The sequence below is a fragment of the Corvus brachyrhynchos genome, unplaced genomic scaffold, assembly GCF_000691975.1.
Source record: "Corvus brachyrhynchos isolate BGI_N302 unplaced genomic scaffold, ASM69197v1 scaffold28, whole genome shotgun sequence".
Lineage (NCBI taxonomy): Eukaryota > Metazoa > Chordata > Aves > Passeriformes > Corvidae > Corvus > Corvus brachyrhynchos.
The window spans coordinates 4,207,414-4,228,945 of record NW_008246058.1 but is presented as its reverse complement, the minus strand read 5'-3'; the positions used below and the strand labels follow the sequence as shown (position 1 = coordinate 4,228,945).

The following is a 21,532-nucleotide window of genomic DNA, read 5'->3' as shown; positions in this document are numbered from 1 at the left end:
GCAAGTGTGCTGTGAATTGGCTTATCTCCCTTGAACTGAGCCATGTTGGAGAGGCACCAAAGAATCTGTTCTTCTGGACATCAAGAAATATTTCTGCAGATGCATCCATGTGGAATCCTGTAACTGGAAGCATTATTCCTTTTTTACATTAAAACTGTGTTAAAAGTTTTAACTTTCTGAGGCATCTGCAAAATTATCAGCTATAATCAGTTGTCATAGAGCACATGCTTTTCATTAGTTTTATTACTATTTTTAGTCTGTCATTGTCCTTTATTAAAGAGGTTCCAATATGCTACTGATAGAAATTCACAGCTCCAGCCATCTGGGTTATGACAAATGCTTCATGGGATAATTTTGAAGTGTTTCTTTTAAGTCCAATTTCCACTTTATTTGTACCTTTTTGAGCTGTCTCATGTGCAAGCCCAGATCTGCTATCACACAAACTCTCAAAGTGAAGACTTATGAGCCACGGAAATGTGTGCCTGGTTTTCTGAGACAGCCATAAATGTGTAGAAGCTTGGCCTATGCACAGATGTGACATTTGGCCAACTGGATGTCCTGGTGTGCCTGAGGTTATGTGGATTTCCAGATCATGGTGGTCTCACATGGTAGTTAACATCAGGTGTCTAATTCTTGATATCAGATGTGCGAGATTCAGGAGCACTGAGCCAAAGGCTGGTTTTTATTTTCAAAATCTAGAGTTAAGAGTTTCTAGAGCAAGGACCTTCTGAAAGTCTCCGTTTACAAGACAAGTTATGCTTAGCATTTCTGAAAACTTGCCCCCTTTGGCAAAAGCAGAACACTCATGAAAATGAAGTGCACTGTTCCTTCTTAACCAGCATTTCCAGCTCAGTGACTGTGCTTCCACAAAATGGAATAAATTTTACCCTGACCATTGTGAGAAAATAGTACACAGACAACATAATCAGGAAAATAAAGTGCAGCAGTGCCCAGCTGTTCATGAGAGGGATTCAGTGTACCTGGAAAGATGTTCTGGAGCAGCAGGTGCTGCTGTGGATTGATTCAAGGGCTTTGTGGGTCAGAGAACTATTCCAGGCACCACTGTTATTACCTGGCAGAAAAACTGCTGAAGCTACCAACAAAAATATATTATTGCCCACAGAATTCATTCCACATGAGAAAGTACTGTGAATAAAAAACCCCAGCAGGTTTCCATAATGCTTAAGAGCCTGATCTGTCTGATTGTTATTAACCCCATGATTGTTATCAATCCCTCATAAAAGGAAGAGAAGATCTGTCGCCACTGAGATAAATGTTAACAGACAGAAAGTTGCAAGTACAATCTTGTACTTATTTTCTCCTTTTTTGTCTCATTACCATTGAAAACTGATGCTCAATGGTTCAGTGGTTCCACAATGTTAGATACACTAGTTAAATTCTGCAGAAGATGAGAAACACCAGCAGAACTGCTAATACTGAACTTTTGAAGTTTGACCAAGGTTTTTCAAGATTCAGAAGTTTATGTATTTTTCGTTGGTTGTACTAAACCTGAAGGTTAAAACTGTGCCTTTTTTCCTTTATTGTTTCCTTACATATATTTTAAAAAATTCTTCATATCCTCACAAAATGATCAGCATAATTCCATTCTTTAATTCTGCCTAGCTAAAAGAAAGTAAAAAGACCTGTAAGACTGTTAAAACACTAACAAACCAAACAACTTAGGGTTTTAGAGACTTGAACTGGATATTTGGGAATCCTTTCTAAACCGTTGTATCCAGGAGAGGACAGTTGTGTTCTAAGAACATGTATCTTATTGGCTCATGTCTGAAACTCAGAAAAATGCAAGAAATATGTATACTGATGACTAAAAATCATAGTTCTCTGTCATACATGTTGTGATGTGGAAAAACCTGTGCCTTCCAAACTGAGATACACATATGGCAGTTAAATCTGGCATCACTTGAGATGCAAATCATAGGATTACAGGAAGTTTTCATTGCCAGATTCTTACAAACCAGAAAACTCAACTCATACTGTAACTGATGACTGCTCTGGGGACATTCTGTTCCACTTGTTGCAGGGAATCACCATGCAAAAAATGTAACTATGACCAAAGGGTAAAAAACTGATTTTACCCCTTCCAGATATCAAAGAAGAAACCAGCATGATTTTCACTGCAGCAATGCACTGAATGTGAAGCTATAAAGGTCAGTTGCCTCAGTGACACGCTGAATAGGCAGATGTTTGCAGTCAGCAATTACTTTTTTTGGCAATGAATGTGAGGTGGCAGAGACACCACAAAAGAGGTAGCAAGATCATTCCTGAAGTGAGTAATAGATGCAAAGAGCCCCAGCGCAAGCTGAATTCACACCACCAGTACATTTTATACTGTAGATATATCGGTCCTGTAGAAATTACGCAGGTGTTAATGGCAGAAGGAGTAGGGAGAGCAATAGCCAGAGGCAGATTACCAGCAGAGCTAAGAGCAGCTGCCTTTCGTCTCCTTCCCACCCAGAAGCATTTCATTACACATTTAAGACTGTCATCTCACTTCCACACTCCAGCAGTGCAACTGCAGCATTCAGCACTGATAGCCCCAAAACTACAGGATCAAACACTTCATAGCCCTGCTGCTTCAGCAACTGCTGTATGGAGACACTCGAGCCAATCCAGCAGCATCACAATATGCCAACAAGATCTTAAAAAAGTTCATTTTACCTGTGTGACTAAATGTGAGAAACCATACTCAGGAATTTTACCAGAAAAGTTTATTTTGTTATACTGTTGTTTGTCAAAGCAGGAATCTTTTGATGGCATATGACTCTACTGGAGACAGCACCAGTGTTGGCACCCACCTGCAACCTATTGCAGATGGCTGATATCCCCTTCTGAAAGACAGATTATACAAGGGTGATGAGTTCTCAGGCATCAGAGTGGGGTCTTACAAATACTGGGGGCATGACCTCATTGGTGAGTTTTATCTCTTCACTAAATTGAAGCACATTTTTCTGGCCTATATTTGACCACACAGCTTGGCTAGAGCCACTCTGTGCCAGGAGACAAACTTAATTGCTAAGGTCTCTTGCCTTGGTTAGAAAGCTCAACTCATGCTGAGTGCAATGATGTGAACTTCAGTGTAGGTATCACAAACACAGATTCTAGGAACTGAGCAATATGGTAAGACATCACAGTTCTGTTATTGCTATGTGTAAGAAGAAATAAAAGTTGTAAGAGGAGGTATGAGACAGTGTAAGATATCTGAAATTTATCCAGAAGGGTTAAATAACATGATTTGAGAGGAAAAAAAACTATACAGTCAACTGTAGATTAGATCTGAAGATAATCTCAAATCATCTGACTTCAAATAAGGTTTGAAAGTTCATATTAGATGCATTAGCACCCAAGCCTCCTGGAAGCTGGACTCCTAAAATCACTCTGGCATTTGTAACATATCGCTCTAACAAGGAGGAAAAACTGTTGCAAAGGTGCTTCTGTGCAGCTAGAAGCTAAAACCAACACCTCGAGAGTAACGCAGTGAGAAAGAACATAAAAATATCAAACAAAAATGAGAGTGTCATTATCTAATCACAAAATGGTGACTTCACAACTACAGTACTTTTTATTTCATTTAAAGAGCTGATACCCTTGATAAGGCTCATTAGGAAAAAATCTCCTATGGGAACTAGATGCTGAAAGAGTCAATTGCACTGAAGCACCATCTCAGAACCAGCTGGGGGGTTCTTTGAGTTACAGGGAGTCTGTGGATTGTGTTGGCTGGTTCTGGTTCTATGGCAATCCCAATAAGTGGTTACTCCCATAAAACAGGGAAGCATCAAGTGTCTAACATCATAACATCAGACCACCCCACAACATCAGTAAGTGGAACCTCATCACACCCCTCTGAGCTGTACAGTAGAGACACTTGCGTGCTTATAATTGAGCATGTGTGTAAGTGCTTGTAGGACTGAGGCCAAAGGTTGAAACAGCAGCCAAGGGAATACCTGCCCAACCTCTTCAAGGCAAGGATATTTTTTTTGTAAAAGGATATTTTAACCTTCAGAGGTCATGGACTATGTAGTGGTACTATGACCTTTAACTTCTCTAGATCAAATGTTTATACAGGTGCTCTCATTTCCTGAAAGAGGAGCAGAGGTTTTAATATTATACAAACACTATTAATTTAAATATTTTTCCCAGTTGCTGTATCATGCCATTGAAAATAAATATATTTATCATTTTTACTTGGACCCACACATGTAACATAAGATTTTGAAAATCGTTATGGTCATCTGGTGGAAGTTTTCAGACTACATGAATAGGAAGGGACTTTAGTTGCTATCTAGCTTGAGTTCTAGAGATTACAAAAATGAAAAAATTCAGAGAAAAAAGCTCAAAAAGTTCCCCTAATTGTTATAAGGAATCCTAGTGCTGCAGTGGCTGCAGATCAAGTTAAAGAAGACCAGAGGTCCTGGGACTGGGATTCCTGGGGTTCATAGGTCAGTTCTGAGGCGGGTACCAAGGGGGTTTCCTTGTCCCAGTTTGGTGGCAATGTTAACAGCCTGAAGCAGAAACACCAGCTTTCCGTGGGAAATGTCAGATACAAAGATTTCTCAATTGTTCCCACTCCATGCCTGCTTGGAGCTGACAAAAATGCTATTTTCCACCTCTCTTGGCAATGATCTGCCTTTCCATTAGCTCAAGACAACTCAGTGTCCCAGCCAAGATTCTCTCTCTGGATCAGTACCGCCATGGAACGCTGTGTGGGGTTGTGCTGAGTGAATGGTGTTTGCTGCATTTGCTTTTCCTGTAGATCCTTCTAGGTCAAGTCAGGAAAATACACGACATAAAAGCTCTGAAAAATGCTGCATGGGAATGACTTCACATCCACCCCTGAGCTCTGAGCCAATTAATTATTGAGATGCAACTCTGACTGCCACCTTGCTGCTTTGGACCATGTCTCAGACTCTCAGATAAGTGATTTGAAGCAGATGCTTAGAAAAGCACCATGTGAATTTTATACAAGGCTCATTTGCTGTGCTCTGTTAGCCAGGTTAAAAGTTAAGGCAAGCAAACAGGTTGTGTAGAGATGGAGAACAAACCCAGTAGCATACTTTTCTCAGGAGGTAAGTGAGAAATAAGAGTCCTCCAGAAATGGCACCATGGGACATTTCTTTCATTTAATTTGCAATCGGGGTCAATTTCTAGAGTGTTTTCCCATATCAGCCTGGAAATATGAAACCTTTGAGTAATGCTTGCAGCACACACGCATGATACTGAAGTGTTTGCTGCCCTCCCACAAGCACACAAACTAGAGGAAGGGTCAGAGGATAGGACAGAGGATGTTAAAAGAATGTGAAGGCTAAACATACCAAACACAAGAGTAAGACATGCTTGTTGGAAAGAACATGTTAGTCTTGATATGGCATAGAGATTTCTGCTTTCACAACTGCTGACAACCCTGATGCCAGACAAGGGCTGGAAGGTGACTGGACACAGGGTCCTCCACATCCCTTGATCTTGGATAGGAAAGCAAATGTTTTGGAGGGATGCCATTTTCCTTAGCTCTGTAGAGCCCAGACTGGCAGAAAATATTAGGACAGCATAGCTCAGTCTAAAAATTCATCTCTGAGAAAAAAAACGTGTGGTGCTCTGTGGTAAAGCAGACCCATGTAGTTGTTATAAGGAACCTCATGAGACATCCATCTTAGGAACAGCAGCTGGGTTTCTAATTAACAGCTTTTTCCTGAAAGTTACTCAGAGTATTTCAAATGTCACATACATCAATGGTGTTTGAGCAGATTTTGTACATATTAAATATCTGTTTACTAAGAAATTATGTTATATTCCCTGAAGATGTCTAAAAAGTGGTAGCAGGTACTGATCAGGATTTTAGGGTTTAAATTTTAGACATCTAAATGAAAGAGTCTTTATTTGATGCTACAAACAAGAGGAGGAACTTGGTGGCCAAGAAGGCATCCTGGCTTTTATCAGAAACAGTGTGGCCAGCAGGACCAGGGCAGTGATTGTCCCCTGTACTCGGCACTGGTGAGGCTGCATCTCACATCCTGTGTCCAGTTCTGGGCCCCTCACTTCAAGATGAACACTGAGGTGCTGGATCATGTCCAGAGCAGGGCAATGGAGATGAGGAAGGGTCTGGAGCACAGGTCTGATGAGGAGCAGCTGAGAGAGCTGGGGGTGTTTGGCCTGGAGAAAAGGAGGGTCAGGGGAGACCTTATCACTCTCTCCAATTCCCTGAGAGGAGGCTGTAGCCAGGGGGGGTTGTCCTTTTCCTCCTAGTAACAAGTGAAAGGACAAGTGAAAATGGCCTCAGATTGTGCCAGGAGAGGTTTAGATTGGATATTGGGAAAAATTTCTGCTTGGAAAAGGTTGTCAAGATTGGAACAGGCTGCCCAGGGAAATGATTGGGCCACCATCCCTGGAGCTGTTCAAAAGACACACAGATGTGACACTTGGGGACATGGTTTAGTGATGGACTTGGCAATGCTGGATTAATGGTTGGACTCGATGATCTTAAGGGTCTTTTCCAACCTAACGGTTCTGATTCAATGATTGTGTATGTGTATATGAATACATGTATATATCAACAAACACAGGATAAAGGGACAGTGCTTTCAAATTTATAGACGAGCGATCCCTGGATAGACAATGCAGGTGTTTTAAAGACAACTGGGAAGTACATAATGGAAAAGCAAAACAAATTCTAGTTTCATTACATTGGAGGATGTTGAACCTAATGGAGGCTCTGAAGGAATATGATATTCTAGTTCTTTATTTCCAGCTCTTTCTAAAATGACACGTCTGCTGAGACCTTCTCTATGATGGCAACGAAGACCCTTGCAGGACACCTTTTGATAGTTAATCTGGTTTAGTATTGTCCATTTGATTGATGGAAAGCCAATACTGAACTTTCCTCCAGGAGGCAGAAAAGACCAGAGTTTTTTGATTACATGATCATTTACAAACAAAGTGAGTCCTTTGTCTCAGCACAAGCAAAGGGAAGGCACTTGAAAAGTTATTCAGACAGATCTTGCTGCACCTATTAAGGCAGAGTTGGAGCTTGTAATCAGATTGTATATACTGAATGTCCGGTGCTGCTCATCCTGTCATGACGGACTTTTAATTTTCATGGCTTTCCAAAAATTACAGTGCCCTAACATAACAGTAATGAAGCTTTCTGCTGAGTGTTTGTTCAGAAAAAGCATGCACTGAGCCCTATAAAATCACTGATTTTCACAGCGTACATGGCCCGTCTGTAAGGGCATTATGATACAGAGAAGATCATTAGAAAAAATTCAAGACATGTCACTTCAAATGAAGTATTTCTCTAACTCAATCCACCTCTGGTGGCAGGCAAATTCTGGTCTCCCCTAGAAAATGAGGCAGAAAAGGGAAATGGATATTTTGAATGAGAGACTTGATGTTCACCCAAATATTCCCAAAGGATTATTTATGGATTTATTTGGGATATAAAATCACTGATCATATGGGGGAGCACTCTGTTTAGACAGACTACAACTTTGAAACTATTGCAGTGTGTACTTGTAGTACATGTGTGATTTTCATGGATTATTATAAATTCCAATTTGACACATGCTTTGGTTTTCAAGATTGTATCTGAAATACTTCAAGTTGGATTTTTCTGTGTCCTTGGTTTTTAGAAACTGTGGTTCATGACTTCAAATCTCTTGTTAACTGGTTAACACTTTTTTTGTGTGTGTGCAGGATGGCAGAAGCAGAGCTCCACAAGCACAACAACTTTTGTTAAAACACAAGGTAAACAAGATCTTCCAGAAATGCTAAAATAAAAAATAAAAGCTTTATTTTCCATACAGATTAAAAAAAAATTAAAACAAGGGAAGAAAAACAAGAAACAGTGTAGTAGTATGGCTAGAGATTGAGACAAAAGATTATTTTAACTCTGGGAAATTAAATGAAACTTTGCCTCAATTTTCAATATGATTGTTGATACGTAGCATGATGAGAAAGTCAGAATAATTGATCAAGCACTTGGATGGAAAAGGAAAGATCTATATCAAGAACAGACAGTCCAAACCTTTTGATAAACTCCAACTGGGTGTGGAGAGGGCTAATAGTCTCCACAGAAAAACATAGAAAAATTATCAAAGTACTGGTCCATCATCAAGTAGAATTTGATGCCTTTACAGATTAAGGACACTGAAATTGATTGGAGAGAAGGAAACCTCTTGCAAGTGCTGAAAAATAAAAGACGTATGATCTGAAAAACTATAGATTTGTTACTCTAACTTCAATGGTATGTTATGCTTATAGGAGGAAAAACATGAAGAAAAGGTATTTAAGTGACTGAAAGGAAAGAAAAAATACAATATGTTTCTAAGAAAGGTTGAATATAAAAAACAAATATGATATTTTTATTCAGTAAAATGGCTGATTTTCTAGCTGAAGAAAATACCAGAAAAATCATTAATACCAGAAGACTAATGTATACATTGTCATGTAGGGTATTTTAATCCTTTGAAAACAAACCAGTGGGAGGCACCAAGTCAGAATAACAATTTAATGGAAATTAAAGAAAAAGGGAAAAAAAAAAGGTAAAAGAAAACACTGTCAAACTGACAGAGTCAAGGTACAACCTGACACCCTGTTAGGCAGGGTGGTGGTAGCAGTCTGGTAGAATGGTGGCTGCAGTCCTCTGAAGCAGTGATCCTGTAGTAAAACAGTCTGCTCTTCCTCAGGAAGTCCAATGGTGGCTGTGTAGCTCCTGTCCTCTGGAAATCCAGTGGGAAGCCGGTGTCTCTGGTGTTCAGCCTCAGATTATATCCACGATGGGATGCTTGGTTCCTCCCTCTGGGTGGAGCATCTCACAATGGGGTAACGAGTCATGAGGCCAAGTGTTGATTAGGCTCATTAACAGAAGATAGTCCGGAGGGAGTTATCTCTGAGTCAGGCGGCAGGACAATGATGGGCAATTAACAGAAAGATAGTCTGGGGGGAGGAGGCAAGGAAACACTGCCCCACCTGATTTCAACGGCTATTAATACCGGTAATAGAATACACTGCAACCCAGGACAGGTATTTTAATCCAAATAAGGAGATTAATTAAATATTTTCAAGATTGAGATGACTGATAAAACATGGGTTGTTCTGGAAAGGGATGTTTGGATTCTCAAAACATGACACTCAGGTGTCCTACGCACATGCCTGGGTGCAGACATGGAGGTCAGTTTCTTCTGCTTGCACCCTCTCAAATGGGCACTAAAATCCCCCAAACCACTGATGTTTTCCACCTCCTTCTATGCCTCTTCCCCTATTTTGGGCAGGGGCATCACCAGACTTGTGCCAGAATCCATCTTCTGTTGGGTGAGCCCAGCCCCCGGCACTTCCTGGTAGATCCACAGGAGATCTGCATGCCAGAAGACTCCACTTTTGCTCCTCTTCCATGATCTGGTGTTATCCTGGAACTGGGAAGGTCTGCAGGACCTGGAGAGCCTGGTCTCTTCATGTTGCTGCTGTGATGCTGGACACAGCCATCATCGGTTCCTCCAGCCCCTTCTGAAACTTTGGGTGAAGGGAACAGTTCCTGGGAGGCTGTGTCTGCCTCCTTCATTACCTCACATCCAGGATACTCACCCTCTCCCAATACTTTTAAAGTCACTGCCACTTCCCCTGACAAATGTGATTCCTTGCTATCAAAACCATCAACTCATTGCTAACATGGCCAAAGAATAATGCAATCTCTTTCTGGTTTTCCTTTTTTTTCTACTTCTTTCTCTTTTTAAAGTAGGAGTGCTTCATGCCTGAAGTTGGCAGGGACAAAAGGGGAGGCAGCAGGGTGGGAAGGGGGAGAGTGTTGAGGAACATCTGTTTCACATTTAACCTGGAACCAAACTTCATCATGCTTCTCCAGCCTTGCTTGTATATTGATTCAATTACTAGGCTCTGCTAGTGCAAGAGATTTATATTAAAGCCTCATACAAAGCTATTGTGTTTTGTCACACAATAGTGCTGAATCAATTACAAACATGCACTACATGATCCTTCTCAGTCGTACTCGTTTGCTTGGGGACAATCTGACCAACCTAGACTCCAGCTGGGCTTTTCCTTACCTCCAGAAAGGTGTAACACACCTGGCTAGAGCTTGCTAGCAGGAGAGTCATGTCCTGGACATGTCATCCTCACTCCTGCCCCCTGTGAGCCACCTTTCTCAGCTCTGCCTCGTTAAAGGTTTGCACAGGTGAGAGAAATGAGGCTGGACCCATGTGCACAAAAGCCTGGCTGCAGGTCTCAGCAGCTGGAATAAAAGTCCCTCGGGTGTGCAAAGGAACATGGTGCAATGTGACCCTCCCCTCAGCAGTGGGGAGAAGCTGGCCAGTGCAGTCACATCACAAAAAAGGGAAAAGGCACTTGGGGCTGGTTGATACTTGGGGAAAAGAAGGGCAGAAGAGACAGGGTCTGTAACCCTCCAAGTCCCTTTTCCCCTAAGAGGCCAGCTTCCAAGTAGGGATGCAAAATGGCAATTGCGCTTTGCAGAACATGTCCCATGTAGAAAGTCAGTTTGCTGCTTACACCAAGACTGGTTCCCACCTTGGCCACTGACTTGCTATGTAACCATATCCAGAACTTCCTAAGCCAGTATTGCAAATATGGGTGATAATTTTGGATACTACCATACTTTCTGGGCTCTCAACATGAGTTTTCCATAGAAAGCCACCAGCACTGGAGATATCTTGAATTAAAGTACTTTTTATAAGTGTTTAAACGTACCGATTGCTTTTTCAAAACACCTAGGAAACCATACAGTGCTTCATAGATTGCATTAACTTATCTCTAGAACACAAATTGATAAATTTAGCACCTAGAAAGCTTCCAAACTGCTCAGAAAACCTTGCACAAAGAGCACTGAGGAGCCACAGAGCAGGTTGCTGTAGCTGTGCTAGATGTGCAAATGCTCCTCACTTGCCCACACATTTCCTACCTATTTGTCTTCACAGACAGTATTTGCCTCTTCTCAGCACCTGTCTTTCAAGATCTTCCTGATGGGACTGTAACCACCAACCAGTTCCTCTCTGAGTCCACATGTGCCAGTTCCAGGTAAATGCAGCTCCCTAGGCAGGCACTGCCTCTCTCTGCACAGGTTCTCAGGCAGAACCGGGGCTGAGATTCTGAGATCCCTGTAACAGGGACTTTGTTTTTCATAACTAAACACATCCTAAGAGCACCCCTGATGTACTAATGTATATTAACAGCAATATTAGTGATAATGTATCTGACCAACAAGTGAGTTCAAGTGGTCCATTTAGCCTTATTCTTCTTGTGTTCAGTAAAGAGCCTCAAATATAAGAGAAAAGTCAGGGTTATCCAAGATAAATTCACCTTTTGTCAGACTGATTTCCCATTCCAACTACTCCTCCTGCCTCAGTTTACCTGTTCTTGCAGTGGAGATAATATCTAACAGGGAAGAGAGCAAAACTCTTATGGCACAAACTGATGCTGTGAAGCAGATACCTGTGGACTTAACCCACGTACAGACATGACTCATAACTCCTCAGCAGAACTTTGTCCTGTGGGTAGAAGATAACAGGACCCTGTATCCCTAGGAAAGGTTGAAATTGTCTGAACAGAGTCTCAGTGTCCAGAGATTCTGAGCTAAAACTAGCAGAGCTCTTTCAAAGCCAGACTATAACTAGCTGTGATCAGAGCTCTTACAATGAGCTTTAGCTAATTTTGAGCTCTTTGGAGATCCTTTCATACAAAGAATGGCAGCAGCTGTGTCTGCCCCATGTGTGCTGCAAGCCAGCTGCACCCAGAAGCCCCATGGCTGCATTATCTTAGTGCTGGCTCACAGTTATTATACCTTATTTCTCAGCAGGGCACTATTGCTTCAGGTTGAGCATGCTGTTAATGCGGCTGCTCAGCTTCCTGCTCTGTCCCCAGCTGGCAGAGAGCAGGCAGAGAGCACTGAGCCTGCAGCAGTGGATGGATGTACCCCAGAGGGCCCCAGCTGCATGGGTGTCCCCACGGCAGACCTGAGGACTGAGGGCACCATGTAGCCCCTGGCACTTGCATTAACCAAGCAGCTCTGGCAAACTTCCTCCTGGGAAACACCCTGAATTATCTTGTGCAGCTCCCAGGGAAGCTTGAATCACCAGAGGCTTTTAAGTGGTCTTCAGTTCACTGAGTGAAATCTAGCTCTGGTGCTTCTGGCCTCTGAGCCCAAATAAACACTGCTGGATCATACTTGCCCTCCAAAACAATTTCTGTCTTCATCCGTGACACAAACAGAGCAGCACGGCCACCCTTGAAGAAAAGTTTCTTGTCATGAAATGTGCAGGGTAGGTATTCCCATCACCAAGAAATGAAAGTTTCTTTAAAATACAGGGAAATACAGCCCACCATCAAGTATCCTCATATGGCCTGACATGGCAGGAGTGTGAAAAGCAGGAATAGGAGAAGTAAGACTTCTGAGTTCAGGGTTTCTGACAAAGGGTTCTGAAGAGATATTTTACCCACTTCTACTACCAGTGTCTGTGAGTTTATTTTTCTCTACTTTCTGTACATCTGTTTAAAACAAAGAGCCTTTGTTGGAAAACCATGCGTCATAAGTTGACATCTTAATACCACAGAGACCACCCCTTTTCAAGTCAAATAATTTCAAAAGTTTATATTCATAGAAAAAGAAGACAGAAATATGATTAGGGAAATCCATTTTGATTAACTGCTGCTTGATTAACTTGGCTGAGGTATCTGCACTCCAGCAATTTGTAGTTTTTCAGTGATGACTGATTAGAGTTGGTCATTTTCTTTCCTACCCGAGTTACCTTGTTCTACTGTACAAGAAATGTGAATTTTCTAGAGAATTATCTAATATCTCCTGTGTCAATTTTTTGTAATTAACATTTTAAAATAATTAGAACTGATGGCAGAAATTTCACAATTCTTGAGAGCAAACAGCAGCTTGCTTTATAACTGGGTAGTTCCATGGAAGTATTATCTCGGTGCCATGGTCTGTTGTAAAGAAAACCAAGTCTTCAAAATTATTATGAAAAGGGAAAGCACAGAATTCATCAATCTGGCCCTGTGTGTGTCTATGCATCAGTGTCCTGAAAGCTGTGTCATGTGGTCTCCAGCCACAGAAAGGTATAATAGACTGGGGATTGTTCAGAAAATGATAAAAAAGATAATGAAAGGCATTCAAGATACACAGGACAACTTCTGTACAAGCAATGCCTAAGAGGTGGTAGTCTTCACTCTGGAAAAAGACAAGCAGAAGGGAATTTGATGGGGCTCTACAAGATCAGGGAGAGGATGAAGGCAGGTTGAATATACATCCACTCTTGAACACAAACAGGACATAGGGGATCTAAAATGCAATTAGCTGGAAGTGGGTTCGGACCAAACAAAGAACATTTTTACTCACACCAAAATCTGTTTAATCTGTGGAGCTCCTCACCATCCTCCTAACAGGTGCCAGAAAACCTCAGCTTTCTAAAAGGAGGCTGGAGAAATTCCTAGAAAAGACATCTCTCAGGGCAATTAAATATACAGATGGTGTCTCTGGCTTGGCAGGATGATGAGCAAATAGGAGAAGACTGGAATGACATTTGAGAGGTTATCTCTCAATTTTTGTCATATTTTGTAGTTTCCTAGGTGAATCCATGTGGCACCATCCAAGATAAAATACCAGACTAGAATTCTATTTGCTCTGGCCAAATATGTCTGGGTTTATATCTTTATATTGAGCACAAACACCCAGTTATGCTGGGTACCATCCACAGGGAACACCTGTGACAGTGTGTACCCAGAGCTACCACTGAAGGCAGAAACAAGGCAGCCAGAGCAGTGGGACTAAGGGATCCTGCCACTCCCATTTGACTTTCAAGGGGATTCCCAGGCACTGCTGCACAGGGGATATGGCAGCTCAAGGCAGCTCTCACCTGCAGGATGTCTGAGATCTTGCACAGGATAGGTGTACCCATATCACTCTACTTGCTCTCTAAGTAACTAAGAGCTCCCCCATTCCTTTTTGTATCCCAAACTGCCAAAATGCCTAAATGCTGGTTTACTCTTTTACAGTTAAACAGCCAGGGAAAAAAAAGCATGGAACTTGTAGATATGGAAATAGTTGAAACTAAGGTTCCCTCTGAATCATGGTCCTACAGTGGATGAGGCTGCAGCAGGTTCATTTCCCTGTGCCTTACAAGGTCCTGCAGAGCTCTCCAGCTGGCTGGGCACCTTCATGTCACATCCTGGGGCATGCACTGCAGACTGTCATTTACATCCCATAACGTGTTTCTGGTAGGCTGTAGCACATCACTGTCATGGAAACTTCACACTGGGAGCAGGAAAACAAAAAAAGGAAAAAGCAAAATCAAAATTTTGCCCTACAGGACACCACGTGGAGCCCACTGGAGATGCAGAGTCAAATGCAAAGCCGAGGGGATGGTGCTCTGGAAGAATCAAATGTCCAGAGCAGTCTGAGCACAAACAGCTTGGCCTGAGGATCAGAGATCACGTCATGGAGGGGAATTATTTAGCAGAATTTAAGTAGGTGATGTTTCCAACAAGGACAAAAATAATTTTTGAAGTAAAATCTGTTTCCGTTTTAAAAACTTTATATGCCAAATGAAGTGGAAGGATCGTCCAGAAGTCATCTTTTGAGCATCACTACCTTCAGCCTCTTCTTTCTGGCCACAATGAACTCAGTCTCTGTGATGTACCATAAACCAGGTCTACACAGATTCTCTGGTGGTTTGCTGCTTGGGTAACACAGAGATATGCTTTTACAAATTAAGAGTTTATAAACCCCATAAAACCAGATTACACTGTCTCACTACGGAATAACCCAGATGTGATCCTAACATCCAGAACTGCTACCAGCAAAGAAGAGCCTAATTATAATTCCTTTTGCATTGCGTGTTTGGAGTTTCCTGACAAAGCAGCTCCTCTAATAATTTTAAAAATATCAGAGGAGCTAAAGGCACTCCTGGCTATTGCAGACTGCCCAGCACTTTCTAAAAAACATGCTGCTCAACATGAGAGTCAAAGGTCTAACAGAACCCAGACAGACCATCATGAAACCCAAGGCAGTTTCAGAAGCCAGCACTGTACAGGGAAAGTTCACAGGCAACCACCACCTTACCAGTGTTCAGGTACTTTTTTATACTTGAGTCATGCACATGGGAAAGGGGAGGGAGAAAATGGGATCTGTGTCCAAGGCAGAACCCATTTCTTCAAGGTTTGTCAGGGTGTTTCCACCAATAGGTCACCACACCCTCACCACATGAAAGAACTGTACAGAAACCAACGCCAGTAACTTTTGGCCCCGGGCTGACATCGCGTTTTGCTCTTTCTCTGATGTGATGTGAATAAGCAAAGAAAGGTGTTGAACTGAAATGCTTCAGAGAGTGCGGCATGAAGCATAACAAGGCCCCCTTTTCTGCGTGTTATGATAGGTTCTGACATATGGTACTGAATGTACTTGATTATTGCATAAATTCTGTTAATTTCTGGGAAGCAGTAAGGAAGCAGACTTCCAGCTAAGATCCTTATCCTTGTATACCCCCCGGAGTGCACCACTTCAGTAACATTTTTCAGCAATACCATAATGAAGGAGCTCCTTATATGAGCCACTGCACTGCCTTCACTATTTTCCCTCACCACTTACTTGCCTCCAAAAAAGTTCCTGCCTAGGGAGAGAGAAAAAGGGAAAAAAGAGAAAGCCAAGAGGTGAACTGTGTTCCCAGACCAAATCCCACTTGCTCTGGCTGCCCTTTAAGGACTGGAGCAGATGATTCCAAGCTGTGCTCTGCTCTGTGGTGGGGGTGCAGAGTCAGGAAAAGACCACCCTCGAGGCATGAACATCATCTGGGAGCACTGGTGTGGGCCACCTTAACCAGGTTTCACAGGCCTCAGTGTAAAGCTGCTGAGCTGAGCTGAGCTGGGCTGGGCTGGGCTGAGCTGGGCTGGGCTGGGCTGGGCTGGGCTGGCTGCTACTGTCCTTTCCCTCTCCTCAAGGACAGTCCCTGAGGTGGTGGAAGGTGCAGGGAAATGCAAAGGGAAGAAGCACGTTTGCACTGAGCGCTGAGCTGAGCTGAGCTGGGCTGGGCTGGGCTGAGCTGGGCTGGGCTGGGCTGGGCTGGGCTGGCAGCCTCCCCTCCCTCCAGATGTCTGTGCCTGTTCCCTAACCAGCTGCATGTGCGTGCTCCAGACAGCTCTGGAGACAATATCTACAGGTGTGCTGTCTCTTCAGCAGAGGAGTCAGGGCTGGGCAGTGGCTTCCAGGTTCAGGTTGGTGTGAGCCATGTCACCATCTCAGCTCCCTTTATCTCTCTTTGTTCTATGTGCCCAAACCTCTCAGCATCATTTCTCATGGAAGATGTGCAAGAGAGATGTCATATTACAGGCAGAAGACAAAATTTCTGATGAAGTAGTAAATCAATGGGTCACAATGTGCTTTAATGAGTAAACATAAAGCTGCTTGCATGTCCCAGAGGCCCTAAACTTAACAATTAACCCAACTAGCTCTAGGTCATGAGGTCTCTGAAGATGTTCTGGTTCCTGTAGTATTACAAGACTAACCATTTTTCTCTTCTGGATTCTCTCTTAGCTCTTCACAACCTTCCCATAAGACTTTAGACCTCAGACCATCAAGAAGGAGGAAGCAGAAAATTTATAACCAGTAAGAACTGAAGAAAAGATTGAAGAAAGATATCTACCTCCTTTGTTCTCTACTCCAGTAGATGTCATTGCCTCTGAAAACAAGTGGTGGAAACCTGAAAATTAATAGGGATTTTATTTTTCTGGCAGAATGGTTTCTGTTCTAATCTCTCCCATGTTGTTCCTCATTTTCTGCCTCCCACTGGCAGTGCCCTCCTGCTCCATGTCCTCATTCTTGATGTTTCTAGCCTCCTGCCCTTTCCCTGCCAGACACCAGAGATCAAAAGTAAATACATAAGATCACTGAATTAATGAAAGAAGTGACTGGACCTAGTAAGACAGGCAGCTGTCACCTTGGTGACATCCATTGGCTCACTCCATGTCCCGCACTGCTGTGTGCCCAGACCATGAAGTGTTTAAGGCAGGGATTACATCTTATGAGGTTTGCATAGAGGTGCTGACTGAGGCCTTTGGGCAATGTGAACATTAAATAAGAGCCTTGTACTAGAAAACCTTCCCACCTGGAAGGGTTCAAAGAAAAGCCTCCTTGTATAAGTGAGATCCCTGCTTGGTGCATAGGCCGTTTATTTAACAGAGTGTGGCAACTGAAACAAATCATTGTGTAAGAACAAGCAGAGACTTCCCATTTCCCCTCCACCTGTCCTCCCACAGATGGATCCACTCACATGTGTCTGCTGTTTTACCAGCCTGGGACAGGCAATAAAATAGGGCCTTTTCAGCATGCAGAGATGATCCTTCAACTTTCAGAAATGTGAGGTATCAGCCCTGAGGAGGAAAACAATAAAAACCTTAATGAAATGGACTAACACCCATCACTCAAAATGTATGTGATGCATTCCAATTTCCAACAAAGACTGATAAAAGAACATGCAGCAATAAAATTTTAGCATTACCTATTTTTGAAGATCAAGAGGAATAATAATTTATTCTACTACCCTTTTATTCCTATGGGCTTCTTACAGCAATATATTTGTTTTTAATAATTTTGTGTGCTAATCATAAAGAGGAATTGAAGGAGGAAGGAACAGATTGTATCACTGAACTCACAGTAATCAAAAGTTAAGCAAAAACCATTCCCTCTTTCCTGTGTCACTTACCCCTCCCAGTACTGGCTGTACATACCACACATTAAAGGGGCTCCGTTTACACAATCGCATTTGTTCACAGACATTACACCTACTACATTAAAAAAATGCTAGGAAAAAAATGCAGCACTTTATTTAAAGTCTTTTAGGATGACTTTCTTCTTGAGTCTCTGAATTTCTGGTTTCACCATATGCAAAATATGATACATGCCCTCCTACTGCAAACTGCTTTGAGATGTATGGATGAAAAGTGCTTTATATGTACACCTGACTATGGGCAGTTTATTTGTTCCCCTAATAACCAGTTCCCTCAATGAAGACATTTTTATTAAGATCAACAGGAGAGCAGGGTGCAGGGGGGAGGCATTTAAATTGGGGTAGGATTTTTAAAAGTGAAATTATTCCATGCCTCAATAATATAACATCTAGGAAAAGAAACATTATTTGAACAGGTGCATTTTATATATCACATGCACGTGCACTTTCACTGCTTGAAGCCCTTCTAGTGAAATTCACCTGGGCAGCAAATGAGCCTGTAAAGTTACATTATTAATTTTCAGGCTAGTGTTCTCATTTAGATAATCAGCGTCATGCCTTTGCAATTTACTCAACTAAGCCGATTCAGCAAAATTGCCCTTTTTACAGCATATGTACCCCACATGTGAAGGCTGGATCTACCCTTTCATTCCAGTGTAGTAAGTAAGAACATGTTGTCAAGAAGATGTAAATGCAACGCTTTCACTAATCAGCCATGATGCACCATCTAAGGGTTTGCCTAGAAGCTGAGTACACTTTTTACATTTACATGCTGTATTGCTGCACATGTTAGAGCCCATGTAATAAAACATGGTGTTCTTGATCAGACATGGTGCAAGCTGGACTGCACATGCAGGTTTCCTGTAGCACCATCAAAGGAGAGTCTGCACTGTGCTTCCACTGCCTGGCCACATCCAGACTGACATACAGAGGAGAAAGTGTGAGGAAGATCCAGGACAGAGCAGGGATCCTGGGGGGCAGACAGAGCATTTCTAGCAGGCTTGTATTCAATTCATTTGGGGGCAATCAGTTACAAACAGGACCCACAGAATGGAAGGTGGCTTAAATAGGTAGAAGTACTGAGTGTGTCTTAACAAACATAAAATGTTTGTATTTAATCATGGATTGAGCAATTCGTGTAGTCTGGGCTTCAACCCTCAGAACTCCTGACTTAACTTCAGTCATTTCAATGTGGATGCTCAGATAAAACCAGCCCTCTGGATGTCCTTCACACTGAGTGAATGTAGAGAAATACAGTCAGCACACAGCTTATTTTAGACACTTCAACATTATGATAAGATAAATTGTTCTCTAAATGAGCCTTACAGTCTTCACAGATTATAGCAGAAACTTCGATTAGATAACAAACTTTTATATGGATGAAATTAGACAGGATGAAATACATGAGTTATACCCACTGGGAAAACTCTTGTAACCAGCATAACTTCACCTGAGTACGAATTGCCAGTCATGCAGAGCCAGGGGCAGATGGGGCTGCAGTACAGACAAAACTTCAGTGATGCTTGTTCAGTAGAAAGGGAAAGCCAAATTCAGCCCAGCTGAAAGACGAATATCATGGAACAGAGTACTCAATTTCATCAAAGATATTATAGTGGAAAATCATGTTAATTACTAGTGGCTATATAGAAAGTTCATGGAAAGTCTTGAAAAAATTTCCATGTCTTATTTGCTAAATGACGTTCACTGGGTATCTCACAAGGAGAAGCACCATATGATCCCAGAAGGAAAACAAACCAAAAAAAAAAAAAAAATTAACTTGGTGCAGTGTATTTTGTTCAAATTAAACAATGAAGAAAATGGAACCTCCAGGGACAGCCTGTGTGAAGAGGTTACAAATACTGCTTTGCCCTGCAAGAATGATGTCATGGTTTCTGTCAGAATTGCTAAAATACCAACTTGTGTTTTCTGGAACATGGGCTTAGAGATATACTTTCTTTGTACTCACAGACTCATTTTCCCACAGAACTTTATGAACTGAAGGATGAACCTTCATTACACTCTAGCAGCCTACAGCTTTTCTGGTTTTTTTAAGTATTTTGTTAAAACCTCGCAAATCTTCATGTTAATATCCTTCTCCATATTTTCTGACATTACATCTGAAATGCATTAAAGAATTACTCAAAATTTGAATACACAAATCAACAGAAAAATTAAATTTAAGCATTTTGAATCTCAAACGTTTAACAGACTACTACAACCTTACATCTACATACCTGTCATGGGCGACGTGGGAGCTTCAGAGAGTTTGTTAGAGAAGCCCTCCTGTTGAGTCACAAGGTGCAGAAGGGACTCCCTTGCTTTCTAAACTCCTTCTCAGAGAGGAGCCTGAGGGCAGCTGGATCCAATCTTAGCCCCAGACTGTCACTGGTTTAAGTCTAAGGAATTATAGAGGTGTGATTGAGCCTTTGTACAACTTTGTCCTGCAGGTGTAAGGATGTCAAAACCACATATATTTATATATAAATGGATAATCTATTATGATAAATGATTAGACAAAAGATCTGTATCAGAATTATTTGCTACAGAGTACAGAAGCTAAAATTATGAGTATAGCATAGTATAGGACAGTAAAATGCACTGTAACAAACCAATTATATTAAAGCTATAAATATAAATATAATATTATATTAAGCAAAAAGAAACAATTATTAGAGATTGATATAAGTCACCAATGCCAATGACTGTGGACAAAATCTCTTTCACTCAAACTCTGAAGTAACTTTGAGGCATCCCCGATCAAGGGAGGATCCCCACACACACTCCAAGAAGGGATATGTCAGAAGAACCTGTCCATTTGAAAGTGGGACTGGACCTTTATAGTATAAAGTGGCTGAGTGTCAGTCATATGTCTCCAGGCAGCTCAGCATTTTTACACAAGGGTACTTCACCATATCTGCCACAGTTAAGGAGTCAGACTGGTTTTAGCACAGTTCAGCATCAAAACAACATGACACATCTGCTCTCAGTCCACCACTTACAGCCTTGAAAATAGGACATTATCCAAGCTGCCTGACCACATTCCAGGTGGAGTATCTGGCTACAGTACCAGACAGTCCCACAAGAGTGTTTCTCTTAGATCTGTTTCTGAAGTTCATTATGCAGAATGCATTAGACCATTTAGAGTCATACTTGACTTGCTACACGGAAGTATATGTCTATAGGCATTTTACAAATTTAACTGATTTGAGATATGATTGTACACCAGTTTGATTTATTGTATGTTGAATTAGCAAGAATGTGAAGTAACATAACTGGGAAAAAAGTAAGACTAATTTAGCCTTTTCAAAAAGTCATCCCACAAATTTTAATTCTAAAATTTCCTTCCCAAGAGCACTGAGTATAAAACCCCTCAACAGATTTCTTTGTTTTCCATCAGAACAATCCCAATCAAATTCAGAGCTGTGCAGCCCAACAGATGTCAACAACACCTGGGATCAGAGGCCAGAAAACATGATCCAGGAACAGGAGCAGCACACAGGGATTTCCTGATCACAGCCCAGACCTCTAGATCTGTGACTGGGCAGGTAGGGAGGGAGAAAGAGGAAACTTCTGTCAGGGTAAATGTGGTTGTGGTGCAGCACTGGTAATAGATTAAATTTCTGGTGGCAGTTTCCACAAAGTGATTTCCTAACTGCTCATGATTTTACGGGGAATTCTACTGATGCAGGCCAAATCTCTTCCAGTTGTGATCTGACATAAATTGGTATACTACAGATACTGTCTAATCTGTCACACTTAGGCAGTCCAGACTA

At 41.8% G+C, this 21,532-nt stretch overlaps 1 long non-coding RNA gene across 1 annotated transcript; it reads right to left on the bottom strand.

Moving 5' to 3' along the window:
* Positions 1-9,040: 9,040 nt before the first annotated feature.
* LOC108449567 lies at positions 9,041-20,176 on the bottom strand. The gene is made up of 4 exons (XR_001865784.1): positions 19,994-20,176; positions 19,210-19,318; positions 17,304-17,403; positions 9,041-14,293 (listed from the first exon to the last, which is right to left on the bottom strand). It is a non-coding gene; the product is annotated as an uncharacterized LOC108449567 (long non-coding RNA).
* Positions 20,177-21,532: the final 1,356 nt, after the last annotated feature.